Source organism: Arvicola amphibius, chromosome 9 (genome assembly GCF_903992535.2).
Source record: "Arvicola amphibius chromosome 9, mArvAmp1.2, whole genome shotgun sequence".
Classification (NCBI taxonomy): domain Eukaryota; kingdom Metazoa; phylum Chordata; class Mammalia; order Rodentia; family Cricetidae; genus Arvicola; species Arvicola amphibius.
In genome coordinates, this window is record NC_052055.2 from 72,863,906 (window position 1) to 72,888,227 (window position 24,322).

At 36.9% G+C, this 24,322-nt stretch overlaps 1 protein-coding gene across 7 annotated transcripts in view; it reads right to left on the bottom strand.

The window, feature by feature from the left end:
- Positions 1-24,322, bottom strand: part of Supt3h (SPT3 homolog, SAGA and STAGA complex component) — a 367,984-nt gene that overhangs the window by 239,188 nt on the left and 104,474 nt on the right. The window lies entirely within an intron of this gene.

Consider the following 24,322-nt stretch of genomic DNA (forward strand, 5'->3'; position numbering starts at 1 on the left):
GATTTAATTAAGCTAAATTCTCTAAAGGCAAGCCTCACAGAAGTACATGAGCCAATCACACTCATTTGGCCAATTTCAAAAAGGACGTTAGGGTAGTGGGTGGGGGTAAATAGAAGGGCGGTGGCTATTTGTCAAGACAGGCAAATATTTGTATCATGCCCCCAGGCAAAAGACCACCCAAAGATGTGTTCAACAGTGAAAGCTAAGGAAATAAGCATAGTCATCAGCACCAACACAAACAATGCTCTTTCCAGAAGAATTTGTTTACAAAATAAACCAAAAATCATACTTGCAGACCCCTTTCTACAGATGAATAGCACAACAATTTTATTTTGATTAGAAAACCATTAAGTTGCAGCAACCCCTTGCTTCTTTGTGTCTCACTACAGGGAACACAAATGGTCACTTTTAACATGTAGGGAATTGGAAATATTTTCTGAAAAAAATACCACAGAAAAAATTTAAACTTTTTAACAGACGTCCCTGTGGCAGTAGGCCAAGAATTTCCCACATCATGTGGCCCTCTGGCCTCACTTCCTTACTACTGCTCTGCATAAGACACTGGTAAAGTTCTAGAAGCTTTCAGCAAATAACAGGTTTTGTTTTAAAGAACTTAACCTCTTGCATAAAACAATTGAAATAGATTTCTTCAATGGGGAACCTAGTTAGCGTTTTAAAATAATTAAAAAATCCATGTGATACATAGAATATGATTCCTCAAAATGGGACAAGACAATAAAAAAATAGTGGATTAAAAAAATTCTGCACATTTCTTGAGAAAGTCAAATTCCAGGAACACCTTGGGATGTGGCATTTTAAATATTGAATAACTGAAGAATTCTCATTTTGTCCAAAGAAACCAAGTGAGTTGAATGCAGTTTCTTGATGCAAAACACACTAAATGCCTTCAAGCATGACCATTAATTTCTAGGAGTACTTTTATATATTTAATTTCTATAAACAATCTTTTCTGTTAAGCATGTAAGGGTAAAACTGTAAGGATTTCCGGTCAGTCTCTCATTTGGACCATTGTATTGATTTTGGGAGTAGATCTTCAAGAAAGAATAAAAACAGATCTGAAAAATTAATTTAGCCAGTAAGGTAAGATTAAAAACACAAGTATTTTAAGAGAAGATAAACCTAATTATCTGATAAAGGACTTACATGAAAATAGCCAAACAACTCTACAACTCAATGAGAAAAACTTGAACTAACTAGAGGCCAAAGAGCCTCATTAGAAGAAACATCTATGAAGTGACTTTTGGTCATGCACTTGGGACTGTTAGACCCAGGAGAGGCAGGCAGATCTCTGTGGATTTGAAAGGACAGCTAATCTACAAGTTCTGGGCTAGCCAGGGCTACATACTACGGCTGTCTCAAAAAAAAATGATGATGATGAAGGACAGGTGGTAAATACCTATATGAAAGCATGCCCAGTGAGTGCAATTAGGGGATTGAGAATGAAAATTAGCTGTTACTTTTTACCATTAAGGGACACAAAATGGCAAAATTCTGTCATTTATAGCAACATGGGTGGAACTGAAGACACTGAGTGAAGTAAGCCAGACAGGGAAAAGATAAAGCACCACAGGTTTCCACCTAAGCAGAATATAAATAGGCTTAGTTCAGAGAACAAACAAGCGGAAAGAGCAATGGCTGGCAGAAGCCAGAGGGGAAAGCAGAGGGCAATAGGGAGAAGTGGATGCAGGAGTACAAACCATGACCAGACAGGATGACTGCTACGTTTAGAGCATTGTTGGTATTTACAGTTAACATACAGTGTTATTCAATCCAATACAGATAACAGGTTTTGACTGTCCTCTTCAGAAGCAAGCAAAGTCTTAGATGATGGATAACTGAAGCATACAGAGAAGATCAATACACAAAGTACTAATGTACCCAACACAAAGGTTTATCAGTAAACCTTTACAATATGACTGCTATGCATTTGAAAGAAAATTAAATGTACTGTTACTATGCAATACTGCAGGCAAATTTCTTAGCATTTACCATAAGGAATATAAAATTAAAAAATACCCCACAAACCTACCCACATGCCAATATAATGGAGGCATTTTCATAACTGATGTTCCCTCTTCCCAGATGAAAGCAGCTTGTGTCAAGCTGACAGAAAAAAAATGAGCCAGCACACATGAAAATATGCTCAGCTATATGACTAAATCTATGAGACTCAGGAAAGGCAAAGGTATGAAGAAATTATAAATGCTGACTGCTAAGAATTCAGAGGGGAAGAAAGTGGTCCAAGTGGAACATATAAATTGCTAAAGAGATCAAACTATCTATACATCTATACTATATTCTCATCATGAATACATCACTATAGACATTTGTCCAAGTCCACAGAATGTGAACTGGAGTCCAACTCCTAATGCGAACTTTGGCTTCAAATAATAATGACAAATACTGGCTCACCAACTATAACTGACACTGGAGTAGGAGACAAATAGCAATGGAGGATGGAGTACAGGGGAAGAGCTTTTCTGCAACATGACAATGTACTGATAACTAACGTCTATAAAACTAAAATGTGGGCATTTTGGTAATGAAAAAGTTATCTATATTTAAATTTCATAACAGTTTTTTTCAAAGCACAAATTCTGTTAAGGCTAATTTAAAACTATGCATGCCACTGCTCCTAGCAGAAGCAGGAGAACGCTCCTGTGGCATGCATGCCCACTGCTCCTAGCAGAAGCAGGAGAACGCTCCTGTGGCATGCATGCCCACTGCTCCAAGAAGCAGGAGAATGCTCCTGTGGCATGCATGCCCACTGCCCCTGCAGAAGGAGGAGGACACTCCTGTAGCATTGTCCTTGCAGAAGCAGAACATTCCTGTAACATGTATGCCCACAGCCGCTGCAGAAGCAGGAGAACACTCCTGTGGCATGCATGCCACTGCCCCAGTAGAAGCAGGAAAATGCTCCCGTGGCATACATGATACACAGAACAATGAAGGTTGTGAGAAAATAAGAATCAAATTACTGAGCTTCTGAAATTGGTGCCCTCAGATTTGAGACCTCTATGTCTCTAACATATGTTATTGCACTGCTTTCATATTCACTGATTCTCCTGAGAAAAAAATATATCAAAAGGACTGAGATGTCCAAGAGAGCAATAAAAAAGGCTAAAAGGGTTCACAGCCAGTTGCTGCACAAAGCCAGGCCTGACTCCTAGCTCAGTGTTCCTATCCACCAAAGTCTTTCAGTTTCCTGGAGCAGATTTTTTTTTTTTTTTTTTTTTTTTGCAGCCACTCACATGGGTAATCTGTGCTCTGGTTACAGCAGAGAGGTTCAGGTTCTAAGTCTTGCATTATAGATCCTGTTTCTGATACTGACTTTATGGGGTGAAAAAAAAATCAAGGCTTTGAAGGAGATTAAAGTCCCATCACATTCTGATTTATCCAAACAAAAGTCTATGTAAAAACAAAAATATGGTGGTGTGAATAGTGCTTTAAAATGAGAATAATTGGACCACAGAAACTTGAGTAACATTAAAAAATAATGAGATTAAGGAGCTGGAGAGATGGTTTCGTAGTTAGGAACACTTACTGATCCTCTTCCAGAAGACCTGAGTACAGGTTCTCAGTACCCATACTGTGCTGTTCACAACCTCATGAACAATAGCTTTGCAGGGAAGAAAACTTATTTGCAGGACAGAGAAACAAAACATCAAATGAAAACCTTCATTTTGATTGTGAATGATGTCATGGATTTCTTTTTAATTTATAACCCTTTTGACTTTATAATTTCATTACATTTAAATATTTTCAGGAGTTTCTATTTAGAAACACATTTATACATGTTTTAATAACATTATGAGGAAAAACCACATTTCACAAAACACGAGGCTTAACCAACAAATTGGGTTAGTGGGCTGTAGCTAGGGGAAGTAACTTGGATTGTAGATTTACTGTTGATAAATTCTGGGATGCTGGCAACTTACCTTGACTCATTGCTTACTCAGTTTTCTCCTTTGTATGATAGTCTTATCCGTGTGATGGTTGGGGAATGATAAGAATTATGAACTGATTAAGCTTGGCACTTGGCATATAACAACAAACATTTACACTCTGGCAAACAGCTGGCACAGGGATGCTAGCCGTGCTTTCTATTAGTCAAAAGCAGACTTTGAGTTTAGTTTTTTAATCTATTGTGGATGTGACAATGAAAGCCTGACTTTCTATGGGTGACACAGCCCCCATTTTCAATAAAAAAAAAAGGAGTAGGGGGTACTTGCACGGCTTTAGGACTCTAGCATTCTAAAAATACTGTCCGCAGCTGTTTAAAATTTATTTTTTTTTTAGACCATAGCACCACTGTTTGGTTGTTTCCAATTTCTCAGACCACAAATAGTAAAAGTGTACTCAGTCTACTGCAAACATAAATAGCAAATGCACGCTTCAGCACTTTTTAAAGGATATGGAAATTGGCAACAAAAACACAGTTCATGTTGAAAATTTATGACAGCCTGCCATATTTCTTCAGAAATACAATCAGGTAAAAATTAGGAAGATCTCTACCAGCTGGGTGGTATTTTCATGTTTTTTCACTTACATTTTCACTCGCTGAAAGACTTTCATTATGCAGCTTCTGGCACTTGATAAAATAGAGCAATGGTACCTTTGCTAAAACCACAGTGTCTCTGGTTATGTTTAGCATTACACAAACATCCTTCACCTTAGATATCCTTTCGAATTGGGTGTTTAATTGGACATGCACTGAAGAGATGATCTTTTTCCAGAATAGGATACTTTCTGGATATCATTAACTAGCAGAATTGTGTTTTTAGAATTTCTCAAAAGTGTGTGAGCATTTCAACTACTAGATATTTAGTTCTATAAAATATACTGTGAAAATATGGAGAAAAGGCATGAATACAAAACAGTTCATACTGCCTTACTGTGTAGATACAAATTGAAAGAAGGAAACAAAACAGTAGGAAACATGTAAAGAGCCACAGCATGAACTTGAACGGATTTTCACTGTTATGAGTATATAAAAAATAACATACTCTCTGCTTGTAGGAGTTCGAGAAATAAAAACATTCATGGTGTGAAAGGTTGTTAAAAATAAGTAATATTTAATGTTAAACTCAACAAAGAAGTAAGTTTTTACAATGGAATAAATATTCAAGAATCTATTTCTTACCTCTGTTAAAATGTCTTCCTTTACATATTTAAACAAGGAATACTAAAAGATTTAGAACCTACAGAATTTAACACTAAAAGGACAAATGATTAAATGATTAAATAAATGGAGAAAAATAGCACTTGGTAATTTTATATTATTTATTTATATATTTGCTTTTATTGAAAAAATTCTTAATGAATAATCCAAAAGTTGGTGTCTTGGGGTCTCGAGGCATATGTCTGAAACAAAAGGATCGTTTGAGCTTAGGTACTCACGAGTCTGGGCAGCATAATGAGATCCATTCTCAAGAGGGAACAAAGATTAACGACAACATTCTACACTCCAATCTACTTATTTAAATGAGTTGGAAGGAAAATAAACCTAACAAGCTATTTTTAAGGGCCCTAATCATATAATTTTTATCACTCATGCTTTATAGATAAACATTTTCAGATTCACTAAGTACATGATTTTTCACTGGATGAGAGTATTCATGTCTCTTATAAAAGTTCAGTAAACTACTACGGAAAATGAAAAATCAAATTGTGCAAAGAAACAAAACTAAGGTCAACTGAATGAGAAAGTCAACTAAAAAAATGTTCTTGAGTACTGGTAAAAAATGGAATTTATTAGTTTTTTTAACTCACTGAAAACAAAATGGAGACTGTGAACTGCAGGCATGCTGAGGTCCTGAGGTCCTCCCTAAGCAGTGCCTCTTTCCCACCCCCTCCAAGCACATGATTTTGCCAGATGATGTTGAATGTGTGATCTGGAAAATGAACCTGTAAGTACCAAGTCAAATACAAAAAAAAAGTGGAAGGAACAAATAATACCAATTGGAGAAAGATAAAGGTGTGCTTCTCTCATCCCCACCAGCACTGATTTAGAATATAATCTATAAAGTCTTTCTTGGTTAGTCTTACCCTATTTTGGATGTTGTGTAGGTAACACAGGTTTGACAGCATAGCCTAGCCATGGACCTAGGGGATATCTGGAAGTCTCAGAGTTTGCAGCTAAATCTTTTGGTCTGTTCAATGACATATTATAAGAAAGGTTAGTTGTTTGAAACTGCCTATTATTGCTTTCGAATGTCATTTAATCACATTTTCCTAAAATAAGAGTGGATCTAATCAATATGAAAGCCAGGAACAGAATAATATTTTTCAAAGGGCTTTCCAAATGGAAATTTATAGTCTAGTGATGCAGTTTTCTGATTTGAAACAAGATCGCTTTTTACAAGTTTGAATGTTATTTTGTATTCAGAACAGCAGAGAATAAAGAATGAAAGTATAAACGTCTACCTCATTTGCTATAATCATAAGTTCTGAGATGGAAAGAAATACAGAATTCAACACTTGCAGCTAATGGAACATACAAACCTTGCAATTTAAAACGAAAAGAGCTTCCTCCTGATACTGTATAAGTCAGTTTGGGTTAAAAGAACATTTTCCCTTTATATTAACCATGAGGAACATAGAGAAAAGAAAAAAATATCCCTGCCAACATGTTACAATGATTTGCTGAATATTTAACTTATGGAAACAAATCTAGATTCAGAGCCTGGGAATGGCACACAGCAGTGAGCCATGCCTCATAGATGACAAGACACAGCCCTCCGTCTCTTAGTGGAGGGATGCACTGATATCGAGAAAACTCACTTGATCAAGGGTTGATTACAGTCTCGAACAGCCCCATCCAGTCTATGTGATCTGAAATTAAGGCACTGGTGATACCAACACACTCATTACTACCATGCAATTGTCATCTGTCCCTCAGAGAGGACACACTAACTGCTACCATCACTGTTGATGTAAGCTCTAGACAACAGGGAACTGTGAGGAAATAGTTCCAGCAGGCGGGTTACAACAGTGTCATCCTCTAGAAACTGCTGTTGCTTCATCACATTGTTAAATACTAACAAGTAATTACATCACAGTACCACTTAAGAAGGATGCTGAGATGTTTGAAGACAAGCTCCTTTAAATCAGAAATGGAAAATTTTATTAAAATGAAATGACCTACATTTATTTTAAAATAATTTTTAAATGTTCTTGTTTAACTGGATTAAATATCTACACATGATTAATAGTTATTTCAAATATAGTAAGTTTAATTTTCTTGCACTCTCCCCCAAAAATTACCTTCATTTTTAACTATTTTTATACCATTTAGAACTTAATCATATACAAATATTGTAATTTGAGACCCTCTGTCTGGTTACCTGAGGAATGAGCAATTATGACTTCCATGGTCACTTACACATTAATTTTATGAAAAAATCATTTTCCACATTAAGATTGTTTCCTGGGCTTTTTGTCGTGAAAAAAAAAGTCACTTCTTTGGGAGCAAAGAATATATTAAGAGGAACAGGAACACCAACAGACTTCTCTTCTACCATGGGCAGGCCACAAAGCCTTGCGAGGGTTGAAGATCAGCAAGGCAGGTAATTCAGCAGTGAGGAGGTGACTCTGCAGGAGCTCCCAGCAGCATGGCTTTGACATTCCTTCAGACCTCTGCTAGCCCTGTTGTGGATGTCTGTCTGTCTTCTGTTTGTCAGCAGCACCGGAAGCATTCACAATTCAGAAACTGTTTCCCTTTCTGCACTGCATGACTTTGAACTCTGACTATTTCAAAAATCAGTTAAATGCTGTGTTTCTTTAAGACCAGAGCCTTATTTATGGGAGTCTGTGGCTTAACTGAAAACAATTTTTCTGTTCCAAGGAAAGTCAGTTAGTTTGAGTCTGAAATGCCGTAAGCTAGCGTCCATCCACCGATATAAACGTGTGTAGGAAAGGCACTGAGGCCAATGTTATAACCTTTGTCAATGAAATCTGAGACTAAAATAAAAAGCCAAACTAGAGAAAATAAAACATTTATAATTTTTAAAATTACAATGGATCATAAATGTAAACATTTGTACAACATCACTTTGGGAGCCAGCAAATAGTTATTAATAAAGCCAAAATATGAGAATATGGTGAGTACCAGATTTATGATACCAGGACCCCTCCATACGATAAACATTTAGAAATTCCTCAGTGGTATTGTACAAGGTTTGTTCATTAAATGCTCACATATATTTTACATATTTCTAAAATGTTAGCAATATTAAATAAACGTTAAAATTGCAATGTAACTTGAAAATAAGAATTAATGCATCAATGAAAAATTAACCCGCAACCAAAATGTCTAGTAAAACAGCTGTAGCATATAATATCATATAACCTAAAATCATGTACTTTTGTGTGAAGTACAGCTATCTCACATACATCCTAAGGGAACATACCAGGAATGTGCTATGAGAACGCATCTAGCAGTCAAACATGCTGCACTTAACGGAGGGGCAGAGAGTTAAAGAACTGAGCAGCAGCACAGGGCACACAGCAGTAGGCAGCGGGCTTCAAGAGGCTCGTGCTTAAAGGGCCTGCCTCCCTGTACACACATCACGGCAATACAGGAATCTTTAAAACTGGAAGATAAAATGTAGGTTTTTCTGGCATTCTTAACCAAATCTGTAACACTTTCTTATTTGAGCTGACTATCCACAAGCCTTCAACAAAATTAATATAGATGTAATAAATGCTCATTCTGTACTTTTACAACCTACATTAGAAATAACAAAATGCAATGGTGACCTATTAGTCTTAAATAATCATGTTTAAATATTCAGACAAGTACAGAGATGTCACTGTCTTATGAAAAGATGAAGATTTCAATCTAACCAAACTTGTTAAAATTAAAGATAAAATGGTTGTTCTGATAAGTAACTCATATATTAGAAAATAAATATCTACATTAATTCTTAATTTATTGAAATTTTCATACTTAAACTGAGTGGATAATAACACGGATAACATAACCATACATTACACTTCACTGTGAACTAAAAGTTACCCTGCAACTGTCTTCTGCATTAAAATCAAAACAGAAATCTACAACTAGCTATAAGAATTGGCAAACAAAAATATTCTCATTCAGCAACTGAAATATGAGACATTCATTTAAATTGCTGGTTTGTTGTTCACTAAGAAGAAGTGATTTATATCAATGAATAATGTTTCCTATTTGGATAAATACGGGAAGTCACAACCACCAACAGAATGTGATTATCTATAATGAGAGTTAAGTTACTCCATGTTCCCATTTAAACAATAAGTTAACATTTGTATAAATGTTAAAATAGCTAGGTGAAAGTAAAAAGGATAATGGAGCTAATTTCAGAGGGTGTCAGCTGCCCAGGACGGACTGCAGTAGAACAAATATACTGCACACATGATGTTACTCACTCTACCAAGTACAGAGAAGGACAGAGGGAGCTGCTAGCCAGATCTTCACTCAGATCTAACTTTTGTGGACACCACTGTAACTAACTAAAAGACATTCCCAAACAGATACCTACAGACCTCAGTTTCCTTTAAAATAATATGCCTTCATGTCTGCTCCAACAAAAACAGCTGTGTCCTTAAGCCTTTTACTTACTTTGTAAAATATTACCACTTTGTTTTGCTTCCATTTACAATTAGTTAAACTAATAAAATGCTGTTCAAATTTCCAAATTACGTTACATACGAGAAAGTGGTAGTATGTCCCTAATCGACAGTTTCCATCAGAGACTTTTCAGGCTTTCATAATTTCACTTGCTTTCAATTTCCCTTCATGCAACTTCCTAGAATGATATAAGCCATATATTCTCCTATTTTAATATCAAGGTGACTTAATTTTCAATTACAAATTTGATTATGCCTCCTCCCTAAAGAGGATGAAATCTATAAGACTAACTGTCAAAAATCAGTGCTAACAGTTTCCAGTTTTTCTCCTTTTTTTAGACCAACACAATAATTAGAAATTAAAAATAAGGCCGAGTGGTGGCTCACGCCTTTAATCCCAGCACTCGGGAGGCAGAGGCAGGCAGATCTCTGAATTCGAGGCCAGCCTGGTCTACAAGAGCTAGTTCCAGGATAGGCTCTAGAAACTACAGGGAAACCCTGTCTCAAAAAACAAAAATAAATAAATAAATAAATAAATAAATAAATGAATGAATGAATAAATAAATGAATAAATAAATATTAATTAATCAATTAAAGTAAAAAAAACTAAAACAAATCATATGCTAGTGTCGTATCAAACTGCTCTCTAATGGGTGATGATGAATTCTTGAACACGTATAAAAGAATGCAAATACCTATTAAGATTACAGAAATAAAATTAAAAGGATTCAAATTAATCATTTTAAAAATAAGAAGAGAATTAAAAATGTAGAGAAAACAAAAAAGGCCTTCATATTTCCTAGCGGAATATTTAAAAATCTGATATTGACAACACAATTTTAATCTTCTATTTATCTGATTGAAAATTCAAACCATTAATAAAGTTAATGGAAACTTAGATTGGTTTTACTCAATGTCGTTTTTGTACTGAACAATCAAATGTCCCATTTAGAAAGACTGCCTAAATAATTTTGTTCATAAACTTTCCTTAATAGCTAACACTATAAAAATGTACAATATCACAACTCCTCCAAAAAAAAATCCCTACCATGAAATAGTCTTTCTATTAAATGCAGGATGAGGCAAGAAATCTCCATTCATAGAAAATTAACAAAGTAGATGATGGGTTTTTCTTTTACTCTGGTTTTCAGGTATACATATTTATCACTTCGAAGGAAAATACAATACAAATTGGAGAAATCTAACAGTTTATGAATATAGGTATAACATACAAATTACAAAGAATATCACACACAACAATAAGGTCCTGCTGATGGCAGACTCCACAAAGGATGTCTTGTCTGGTGGTCTGGAATGTGAAGACAACGTGGGAAAAGACACGAAGGAGCTAGGCATCCAAACCTAGTAAATCTCAACCTCACTGTTTCAGCCTCCCATTCCCTCGCTGTGCCTGTCCTCTTTGCTTCTCTCCCTCCTCCTCTTCTCCCTCCTCTCCCTCTGAGCTCAATGACAACTTTCCGAAAGATGTCCTTGACCATCCCTCTGCAACAGTTCTCTATCACAAGGCTTTTATAGGATGGGGATATTACAATGATTTCATTTTTAACTTTATTTCAAACTGTGGCTTTCTTTAATAAACTCTAAGTTCCAATGGGGAGGAATTTTATGTCTCTCTTACATTCTACTAATCCTGAAACTCGAGACAAACATTTAAAAGAATAAATATTCACTAACTGCTACAAGAAAACAGAAAGAAGATATGAAGACCCAGGCTACAGGCACTCAGACGACACTCTGAACACACACATGACCCTGATTTCTGCTGACACTCCTACCACCCATCCCCTTCATCTTTGCTTCAACCAAATCAGCTTCACACTTCACACTCGGGGTTTTTACATATTGACTCTCATATAGCACTCCACTGAGGAGGGAAAGAACAGTTTGAAAGCCTCTATGCTGGATAATTTCCAGACCAAGATAGACTCTCTCCATACTTAGATCATCTCTCTGTTTTCTTGCTAGCACTGCTAACACCAAGTGGTACTCCAGCCACCCAAGCTGATCTCAAAGCACTGCAGTGCCATTCCTTGCTCTCCACATCCAGCCAGTCGGTCATGAGTGCTGCTGCTTCTCTCTTCCTCCCTTTTGTCTGTTAGCACTGCTGCCAGCTTAAATAGATGGATTCGTTTTGTTCCTGGAATTAATCAGCAGCTTCTTAAAGCAGCTCATTTGATTCCAGTAACTCCTTCTTGAAATACACGCATGCTGGATTCATATTTCTCAGTCTTGTCATTTCACCAATAAAAAATGGTGAGGGATTATGGTTTCATAGCCTAACCAAACAAAATTCCCTCACTTGTTTAAAAAACAAAATCTTCCTCTAGAAGAGGGGTTCTCAACCTGTGAGTTGTGACCCATTTGGAGTCACATATCAGATATTTACATTATGATCCATAACAGTAGCAAAATTACAGTTAAGAAGTAGCAATGAAAACAACTTTATAGCTGGGGTCAGCACAACATGAGGAGCCATATGAAAGGGTCACAGCATAGGAAGAGTGAGGGCCACTGCTCTACAACTTGTGCAAACCATAGATTCAAAATATTAGCCTCCTGCTCTGTTTGATCGAGCTCCTCAGTTTCCCCAAAAGCACACACTCACTGCAGCCCATGTGCTAGCCTCTCTCCACTCCTCTCTACACAACCGGAAGTTGCAGACTCAAGAATGGAGGCCCACTAGGCAGTTTTGAAAACTTAAACCACAGAAATGTTTTTTTAGTTCTTCCCACATTTCTATAGTTTGTATGTCCATTATGGGGGGGGTGGCACCCACGATACACATTTTCCAGAAGAACAGTAAGCAACATGCTCAAGGTGACACGGGCAGCAGTGGCACTGCTGGTGGTGCTGGTGGTCATTTATGTCATCCCTCACCTCTTTCTAAAAGTACAGTTGTCTTCACAGGAGCCATTTTAGTACAACAATTATAAAACAGGATTCTCCATACAAATGTAATAACATGTAATTAATATTCCATTATATTGACTTTTAGCTATTTGTGTTTCTGCTTGTTCAAGATGCCCTCATTTAATGAACATTTGCCGAGACTCTGGCATGAGCTGAGAAGAGTCTGTCTTAACAGGCGAGACTAACGAGTTGCTGCAAACAGTCAAACATGTAACTTAACATACAGTGTCAGATAGGAGGTGCAGTACTAGTTAGAGGAATGGGTGCCATTTCAAATGAGGTGACTAGTGAGGCCTTCAATGAAGGCATTATCACGGAGCAAAGCTGTGAAGGAGGTAAGGGCATGAAGGAGTACATGAGTCTCCAAGAAAAGATTCCAAAGAGTTTAAACTGCAGAATGACCCTAAGGCAGTTCAGTTAAAGTATTCTTAGTACGGCTATAGCTGACAATTAAGAGTGGGGCTGCCAGCACTAGGAACAAACATCAGAAAACAGGAACAAGGCCATCAGTCCATGATGAAACACATGGCTTTTACTCTAATAACTGCAGTAAAGGAATGTCACTAGGATTTCTGAAGTTTCTCTGGTTGTCACATGAAGAGTAGGGTGAGGAGTGAGGACAATAGTAAGGTATTTATTTGATAGGTCTTGGTAATATATTAAGGTCTGTGATTCCAGAACGGCTGTTATAGCTTGCTATCAGGTGCAAATTCAAGAGCCCAGGGGAAAATGAGACGAGCCTCAGCTGAGCTAAGTCCTTTGATACACTGTCCCCTGAACTGTCCCACCCCCGTGAAGTTTATTTTCACTGATCATTCTATGAAGAACTATATATTAAATGTACTGTTATGTTCACCCTTTTGTATAAAGAGGGAAAACTCAAAAGAGCTAGAAATCTTCCAACATAAATAGCTACCACTGAAAATAAGAATAAATTAAAAAGTTGTAAGTATGCATAATGAGGGCTAAAAATGCTAATTTTTCTAAAACTTACACTTTCACTTCTTAACATTCTACAGCTCTTGTGCAATGAAAACAGCAAGGTCCTAGGTATCTGCCCCTCGTTCTGAGTACTTTAGTGAAGCGGTGAGAATAGCACAGACAGGCAAACACACACCACACACACACATCGAGTGTGTGCCTGAAAACCTCCCGTAGTGACTTATCCACTTCCTTGATTATGGCTCTGTGAGTGACACTCATCCAATTCACAGGGCTTTTCAGATCACCTCCTCCAATCATGATGGTAACACGAATGGAGTTTCTACCATCAATTCTTTGAAAGACACACACCATTCCCTCTTCATCAGTAGGATTCAAAGCCTGAGTGCTAAAGAGAGGACTCAGCTGGTGGAGTCCTTGCCATGCAAGCATGAGGATCTGAGATTCAAAGATCCCCAGCACCAAGGTAAACATGCAGGTGTGGCAGTACACACCTGCAATCCCAGTACTGGGGAGATGGGACCACACAGTCTAGTCAATCAGCAAGTTCCAAGTTTAATATGCACATAAAAGATTATTATGTTGTCCCTTAAGTACATCTAAGTTGCCTGTATCTGAGCCACAAAATGACCTTACAGCCCAAAACAAATGATGATGATGATTACGGTCTATATTTATCCAGCTATCCTTAGGCTAACATTCTAGTAGCAAGATTTAACATACTCTTGTCTTCAACTCCACTGATGACTTAAAATCATGCTGTTTTGCATAGTTCATGTTTCTTTCCTGCATTTCTTGTGTAAATTTTCAGGCAGGCAGGCTAGCTGTGTTCTTTGAGCTGAAATCAGGTCATAATTATGGCTCCACTACAAGGTGTCCCTTTTCCTGGAACTTGCTCTTCCCGTGGTCTCAGGTCAGCTACTCACCTTGGAGGTATATGTACATACATAGGCCTGTGGCTTGGATCCACCACTAAGCTTTCTGACCTTTTCCTCCCCTTGATTTTTCTGCATTTTGCCTCAGTGCTCTCATGTTTCCTTAGCTTGAGAATCTCAGCACACTGCACTGAATGAAGTCAGATCCACTTGTCAAACACAAGCATTCTAGTGTTCAACTGATCCTAAGGTGGCTATTAGACAAAGAGTACAACAAACAGAAAGGGTTAACTCTGTTAATATATAAAAATCCACTTACTATACTAGTATTGGCACATTGCCAGAGAAAGAAACATTCATAGCCACTGTTAATGAGTAGGAATAGAATAGTCACTAAACTTTTTGATAATGGAACTGAGGTGGCGACTCAGTCAATAGAGTGATGACTGCACAAGCAAGCGTGAGGACCGGAGTCCAATCCCCAGTCCCAGCTCCCACAGTTCACAAACAAAAACTAAGCCAGATGTGACGACCTGTGCTTGTATACCACAGTCAGGAAGGAGCAAGCATGTAAGGATCCCAGAGGCTTGTTGGATAATCAAATCTAGATAAATTGGCAAGTTCCTAGTTCAGTAGGACAATCTGTCTCAACAAAATAAGGTAGGCAGCAATAGAAGAAGACGTCCAATGCCAATCTCTGGACTCACCCTCACACAGGAGCATATGGACACACAACACACACATGCATACACACAGTAGACAAACACACACACTAAAACAATTAGTTATAATTCTAAATGTCCACCCCACAAAAACTCTGGTTTCACTTATAGAACTGAAGTCTATAACTATCTTGGACCAAGTCATTAAAAACAAAGTTGATAGAGTGTTGGCAGGATTTTCTGAAGTATGTAACAGTATAAACGTCTGATATTTTTTGCCTTAATCATAGAAGAGAAAATGCAGGAGCGGGAGAGATGGCTCAAAAGTTAAGAGCACATGCTGCTCTTACAAAAGGACACAGATTCAGTTCTCAGCACCCACATAGCAGCTCACACCTCTTATAATTCAAGGATCCTCTGGTCTTGGAGGGTACAAGGCATGCACAAGATGCACAGACATACATGTAGGTAAAACACTCAAACACCTAAAATGAAAATAAATCCTAGAAAAAAAGGAAACTTAGAATTAAGACAATAGGCTTAATCACTAATTCCCTATGTTTCACAGAAGATTTACTAAATTCTCCTCTGAGACGCAATACACTATGTGGATCTTTGAAAGTTGGTGCTAAAAAAGAATACTTCAAAGCTCCCACAATGCATTTCAGTTTACATAAGTTACTACTTAAATGTAAACAGCCATGCCAATAATGTCATTAGCATTCAAAATAATTCCAAGATTTTGAAATGAAAAAAGTTAATATATTGAAAGCAATTAACTCCAGGAAGAGATTAAAACAATAAAGCAATGTATAAATGAGCAAGCATAGCACAGAACACAGTATCAAAGGGGCAGTGACCACCCAAGTTCAGAACAGCTCGCTCGGAAGGGAGAAAGCAGTTCTCTAAAGAACCTTAGGAAAAAGCTTAAATGTGACCACACACATGCCCAATTCATGCAGTTAGAGAAGAGAGAAAAGTAACTGGGGAAAATTATCTAAAACTTAAGCAAAAGAATAAATTATGGCAAACAGGGAAGACATGTGATTGACAGCAGTAAAAACTAAAGACAGTAAAATAAGGGAAAAGGAAATCAATTCTAACACCAACAACTGTGGAAGAGGGTGAAGGAATTTCTGTCTAATGATTAACTCTATAGAGGTAAAACACTGAAAATATGCTGTATGACATTCTATGAGAATATGGATCATATTCTCATATGCCACATAGAGAACTGATTATCTTAAAATGAGATAGCTCCAATCCACCACTTACGAATATTCAGAAAAAACAAATTTATGAGGGCATGAAAGGTAGTTATTAGATATGAAGTGCCAGTTCATAAAACAAAGTAGAGAATCAAGTACCGAGAGCGCAAACAACCCCAACTTCCTGCGAGGTAACAACATTTACATGGAACTCTTCACTAAGCCTACAGTCTCAGCAGTTGAGATGTGGATGAAAGATAATAACTGGAGGCCAGCTTGTGCTACATAATGAGACACTCTCAAAATCCTAAGAAAAATGAAAAAAAAAATAATTGCTTCTGACATCCCAAACAAACTGAACACACCGTACTAACTGGCACCAGTGAGTGGACAACTGTCAAACTGAAGTCTGAGCTCCTGTGCCAGGAGAAGAGAAGTGACTCCTGCAGTTTGTCCTCCCATCTCTCCATCCATGCCACAGCAAATGCACATGAGCATCTCCCCTATGCACACTGAATTTAATAAATATGAATATAAAGATTAATTGTGATTTTTAAAATGTTTTAGCCCTTAGCTCCTTAAGGGTTGAAAAAATACAACTAACAGTTTTCAAGCATTGCTACCGTGGACTTTACATCTGAAATGGTATTTGTTTTGCTCTTCAGTGTTTGATGGCAAACCAACATGTCACTCGTTAACACAAAGAACAAGATATTCATTTATATTAGGGCTCTAGAATGTATTCAAAACTGCTGAGACAGATAATGTCCTGGGTATATAGCACAGTTACTTGAATAATTTTGTTCTATCTCATATTTTTTAAATGAATTGAGGAGTTTGTACTTTAAAAATGCTATAGAAAGGTTGAGAAAGTTGGGGGGAAAGTACCTTAGAATCATTTATCAACAAAACACAAAACACTGAAATGCTGGCTAAATGCTATATAATGTTGTTCTTCCATGATTTAAAGTCATGTTTGACAACCAAAACAAAAACTACAATTAATCAATCAGTCAATCAATCAATAAAGCTAATGATGAAGATAACATTTAAGAGAAAGTAAGTTAAGGTAACCCAAGTAAAAATAAGAGTGTAGGGCTTCATCTGAAGAATTAAAATGCTGACATCACAAACTTTAAGTCACTTACACATAAGGTAATTTCCAAAGCAACAAATATGCAAATTATACTTAACTAAAAAAAATGCATTAAACCCTACTGTAAATCAAAAGAGAAAAAACATTTAAGTACTCATTTAGGAAGGAAAGGAATAAAAGACAGGAAAAGTACACAGAAAAAAAATTGATAAAAATCTATAACATCTTAGTGGAAATTCAAATATCATTTAAATAGACAGGGTTGGGCAATGTACCTAAAAATAATCCTTTGTGAAACAGATGTCTAAGATAATAAAGTATACTAATTGCCCAGATTCTGTATTTGATAGTATCTATATGTATCAAAATAACACACCAACTCCATAAACATGAATGTAGCTAATGCATCTCCCCTCTACAATATATTATTGCTGTAATTTCTTCTAATAAAACTCCCCTGGAAGAAGGAAAGGGAGGTATGTGGGCACTGAAAGCAAAAGCAACGAAAACATATAACATGAAAATACCAATACATAAAAAACAGAGTAGCAATATTAAGGCAAACAATTTATATTTCAGAGCTAATAACTAGACACAAAGAAAGGTATTAAGTACAATACCTTTGTTCACTAGGAAAACAGAAAAATTCTATAGATGCTAACCAACACCAGAGTCTTCAATATTAAAGCTACTGGAGATTCTAACAGCCCTTTCTCAGTAAGTGCTAGAGGGGCACTCAGAAAGTCATCAAGAACCTAGGAACTCTAAACATATACCAAGAGAGTCCAATTGAAACATAATGAACACTTCACCCAACAGCAATGCTTGCAGGAGGCTCCCTAATTATACATCCTGGGCTAAAGACAAATTTTCAATAAATTAAAATAAGTGAAATTTAACCAGTCACCTATTTATTCATAATGGAATCAAACTAGAAATGATAAATGAGAAAATAAAAAAAACCTGAACGCATGAAAATTAAAGAGGATAATTCTATATATATACTTCAGGGGTAAAGAGAAAATCATGAAGAAATTCTAAAAATGCATAAAACTGAATTACAATTAAAATATAACTTCTCAAGTAAGTACATGTCAGGAAATTGCACAGCCAAAGCTGAGAGCACAAAGAAAAATGTTTCGAATAATGGTATGGGCTGGAGAGAGGCTCATGGTTTAAGAGCAAACGGAGCTCTTGTAGAAGACCTGGGTTTATTTTTCATGTCAGGAGGCTCACAGCTGACTGTAATCCCAGCTCCAGTGGATCCAATGGCCTCTTCTAGCCTCCACACACATGTGCCATACATACAGAAATACACAGAGAAATAAAAATAAACCTTTAACATAAATCATCCCACAGAACTGGGATAAGGGAACAAATAAATACAGAGAGTCAAGAAGGATAAGAAGATACAAATCTGAAAATACAAGAACACAAAGAAAAAAATTTTTAAAAAAAATTTAAATTCTGGCAAAAAAAAGTAATAAAAAAGTCACAAACATTAAGAATGAAAAAGAGGTTATTTCTATGATTTTGGACTTTAGAAAATTAGTGGCTCTAAAGAGATCAAGGGAGAGGAGATATAATATAGCAGAGTTGAGTTGAGACCAGAAAAGAAAAGAAAGGATCTAGGAGGAAGGAACAGGCCTGGATCTGAACCACAGTAGCAGATACATGGCTCCAGGAATAATACAAAATGAAGAGTATCCACACAACTACCACCAACCTTGACTAAGGATCTTTACCCAGTCTGCATCCGAATTGCATGAGTATACATACGGTAGTTCTACATACTGTTCTGACGGGCGGACTGGAGAAAGGACACACAGAATCTCTCTGAATTATTTCTTATAACCATACTTGAGTCTATTATATAGACTCAAAATAACAAGTTTAATTTTTAAAAAGTAACTAAAAGAAAGACTGATTGATATAAAAGCTCAATAAGGCAAATCTTCCTAAATTTAATTATTAATTTCTATCAGAGTCCTAAAATTAAAACAATGCCTAAATTGAGTAGCCCCTAATTCATTAGCTGAACCTCCAAACAAAGTCTCTAGAGTTTACACTGTTTATATCACACAACATATACAAATCACACTTTAATTTGATGTATTTCCTTAATTGATCCTAGTTTCTTCCAGCAGACTAACCTTTTTTTTTTTTAATTGCTAATTGATGTAGGACTATAGGCAGTACCATCCCTGGGCAAGCGAGCCTGGGTTGTTTAAGAAAGACAGTTGAGCAAGCCAGGGCACCCAGGTGCTTAAGCTGCATTCCTGTGTTGTTTCTGCTACAGCTCCCCGTTGGCTTCTCTTAATGGCAAGACTAACCTATAAGCCAAATAACCCTTTGCCTTTTCCAAGTGACTTTCAGTCTGTTTTATCACAGCTACAGAAACCAAACTAGGACATCACCTTCCTATATAAAATATATAGAGAAAGATAAAGAAAAGTGAGGCTGCAAGGTGAATCAAATTCTGGGAAACTTTAAATATATACTTTCGATCATTTATTAAATACTTTTGTGATGTTATAATTATATCATCTCATCTTCCCTTTTCCTCCCTCTAAATCTTCTTCCCCCTTGCTGTCTTTCAATTCATGGCCTCATTTTCTTTCATTGTTGTTCTCTCTCTCTCTCTCTCTCTCTCTCTCTCTCTCTGTGTGTGTGTGTGTGTGTGTGTGTGTGTGTGTGTACGCGCGCATGCATTCCTAAATATATAAACACATCCTGTCCAGTTCATATAATGTTACTCATATGTATGTTTTCAGAGCTGACAGCTTGGTATCGGATACAAGGGGTGCTTGTGTTCTTCCTCACAGATGACAACTTCTCCTACCTTCAGCATTCCTAGCTTCCTGCAGTCCTTTGTTTAGTACCTTTTGGACTTCGCCCCTTCCACCATAACATGTCTATTGGTGTTATCCTTATTAAGTTTAACTTCAAAGATACATTGCTATAATTATCAAATCATGATGCAATTATTATAAATACACTAATATACTCAAATTTGGGGTTCTACTTAAAGCCTTATAAAGTTCTAAATTTCTATTTTATTTTAAATTTCTTAATCTAAAACATTAATATTGATTAATTTTAATAGTATTTACATTGTGTGTGCCTAGAAATGGTGTGTGATTTATCAATCCTGTGAGTAAATTCTAACTTAAAAGGTACTGCCTCTCATGGAGTTTTCAAATTACTTTGTTTGATACGGTATTGTCACATACCCTGTTTTGATATATATTCTATTCATCTCATATTTACATGTTTTATTGTTATTTGTTGATGTAATTTATCACGTTTAACATTTCCCTCAGATTTAAATGTAATTTAGTGTCATTTGGCTAATGAACATTATTCCTGCCATTCACTATTGAGGTTTTCCTATTTCAGTTGCAGAACTCACTTAAAGGTGCTGTCATGACCGACACAGTAGTAAGTCCACCCCACAGGAGTGCAGATTCTCTCAACTGGATCAGTACAGGACCTATAGCTTTTCGTGGCTGGCTCAGAACAAACTGTGACACATTAAAGGAATATTTCGCACTATGTGGTTCTGGAACAATCCACACACAGAACTTACCATTTAAAAAAAATAGTATGAAGACATTGCATTGTATGCATCTAACTACCAACAGATGACAAAGACCAAATAAATCTTGATGTATTATAATTTGACAAAATAATAAATAGAGACACAATTAATTTACAAGGATAACCTCAGCTAAGACTCCTAGAAACAGTAGAAACAGAGCCTGAACTGGCCATCTCCTGTGATCAGATTAGTGGCTACCCCAACTGTTATCAGAGAGCCTTAATTCAGTAACTGATGGAACAGATGCAGAGATTAGACAGGCAAACATTAGATCAAGCTCAGGGAATCTTGCAAAAGACAGGGAGGAAGGATTGTAGGACCCAGAGGGTTCAAGGATATCACAAGAAAACCCACAGAAACAACTAACCTGGCTCAGAGAAAAACAGAGTCTGAACCAACAACCAGGGAGTCTGCATAGGAACAACCTAGGCCCTTAGCATATATGTGACAGTTGTGTAGCTTTTTGCTAAATGCTCTTATATAATCAATAATGAAAAGAAATGTAAAGGAAGAGTTTTATGTTCTTTGCTAATAAAGACAAAAGAACCATGTCAAACATAGCTTCCTCATTTAATCTACGTATTTTATGGATTTCTTACATGTGATCATATTCAGCATTCAGGTTAGGAACATTTCTGTCCATTTCTCCACAGAGAGCCATGGACTGACGTTCTGGAGATGGGCTGGTTGCAGGCCCACCACCGCACTGTCACTCTCCAGGGACACAGTCCCTCATCTACACTCAGGCGGTGTTGGCATACACCACATACACAACCTCCAGCATATTTTAAGTCTCCTAGTTTAAGTATCACTCATAATACATAACACAACATACCTGTTAAATACCTGTATGTCAAAGAGTAACAGGAAAACCATACTCATTACAGATCTAATTTTTTCCTAAATATTTGAGCAACAGTTTGTCAAATGTGCAAAGTAGAAGCTACATAAAGAAAGCCAGCTGTGTGGATTTTTCCCCTCAAAAGCAGAAAGTATGCTAGACATTTGTCTTATGGCTCACCTTAAAGTAAACAAAAATCTACATTTTCACAGAGATATTTTAAATAAAATACACAATTTATTATATTTCCTTCTCAACATACTATTATTTATTTCCTTCTCAACCTACTTCTTCCTTAAGTCTGAAAACCTCATTTAAACCCACATGTCAAAAACCATCCCTTGGGACACAAGAAGTTATTACCTTTTGTCCCCGTCACCACAATGGTGGTGCTGTCAGCGATACATATCTGGCGACTGACACAAAGGCAGGGGGTGAAGGGATAACAGGACAGAGACAAAGTTAGCCTCAGAAGACATCAACATGTGATCTTCAGCCAAGGCAGAGCAGACCGTGTGCTTAGTGAGCATTTACAGTATACTGAGAAGGGCACCCTGATATTCATCTACCGGCTGCTTTACCTTCTCCTTAATTCTGCATGTTATAGCAATGGTTTCTGAACAAATACAGGAAATACTGGTGTCTTTCCACTGAGATATTAAAACTGTACATTTTGCTTCAGAAAAATCCTATTTTAAGTTAGTTGAAGCATTTTTAATTGTTTTTAGCCACCGCTAAGCAGACACTACTTAAATACATATATTTTGCTACATAAAAATAAAACTTGTTTACCAGAATAAAGAAAACTAACTTTAGGTTTAATGACAAAGGGATGTATGTGCCAGTACACATAAACTCCCAGTTGCGTTTATGAAACCAGTCAGATCAATGTAAGAGCCTGTACCCCACTACGCAGAAGGCTGATGCTTGGGCCTAGTTCAGGGCCATCATGAACTATACAAGCTCCAAATGTACTCTGTAAGGATAGCTTAGAAACCTGGGATCCCACCTGCTTAAGGAACACACGTGGACCTTCTTTAAACAAACCACCTGTATATTCTAGCCTCAGCTCCCTGGCAGCCCCCCTATTAAGCTCCATCCCACTTTTGAGGTCAGACAAATCCTGGAACATAGCATGATTTGGCCTGAGCTAGTTTGGAATACATACACAATAAGCAAACTGGGTCCCTATTTATTAATCTAAGGTCTACACATGATGGGGCATGCATATGATTAACACCAGAAACATGAACCGTAAACAGGTTTATATAACCCAGGCTTATCAATCAAACAGAAAACAAACATCTCCTCCTTGTAAGGAGACCAGAGGTACAAGTAGGGGAATCTTGGGTAAATCTTGCTCAGAGCCTATTGCTCCCTTACAGAGTATCTATTCTGCACTTAGACCCTGTTTTTGAGAAAAGTCCCTTGCTGCTTTGCCAACTGTGGGCTGTGCTTCTTTAAAGTTTCCAAGAACCTGGAAATACCTAGTCCAGCCAGACATAGACCTTCTACAGTGCAAACAAACACAGTCTCATAAGGAATATATGTGTGTGGTGTGTGTGTGTGTGTGTGTGTGTATAATTTCTCCTCTTAGACAATATCAACCTTGCTTAATTGAGAAAGAAATAGTGAAAAAAGAATTGTGTCAACATTTAGATAGATGTGGGCTACAAATTCTGAAAACTAAATTAGTAAACTTAGAAAAATTATACTTGCTTCTGAAATTGTTTTATATTTGTAATTATTTTGATGGTTGTATTAACAACTGAACTCATTTAACTTACCAGATCTCCAATAGACAATGGCTGTTTATCTTTTTCTGTTTACCTTCTAGAACAGCAGTTCTCAACCTGTGGGTTGTGATCCGTTTGGGGGTCAAATGACCCTTTCACAGGGGTTGCATTTCAAATATCCTACATATCAGATAATTGTGTTATGATTCATAACAGTAGTAAAATTACAGTTATGAAGTTGTAACAAAGCAATTATTATGGTTGGGGTCACCACATGAGGAACTGTATCAAAGGGTCACAGCATTAGGAAGTTTGAGAACCACTGTTCTAGAAGAGTCATTTTTCGGCATAAACTTGACTGATGGGAATGGCTTCTCAGATACATCGTGAAATATTACTCTAGGAGATCCAATTACCATGGAGCAAGGGGGCACACTCTCTTATTGGTTGTTTTTGAATCAATATAGGAGTTTCTTCAACTACATTTTAAATTTAATTAGTCTCACCCTACCACATAAACACTAATGAACAGTTCAGTAGATAAAGAGCTTAAGCACCTGGAAGAAGGCTCAGAGGTAAAGCCAAGCATGAAGGCCTCAGTTCATTTCCCATGATCCACATGGTGTAAAGGGAGAACCAACTCCCACAAGCTGTCTTCTGACCTCTACAATTCATACGCACACACACACAGACATACACACACATATACATGCGCACATGTGTGCACTCATGCATGCACAGATGATAGAGAGAGATAAGTAAATGTGCACTATTTAAACTATCCATAAAAGACCATG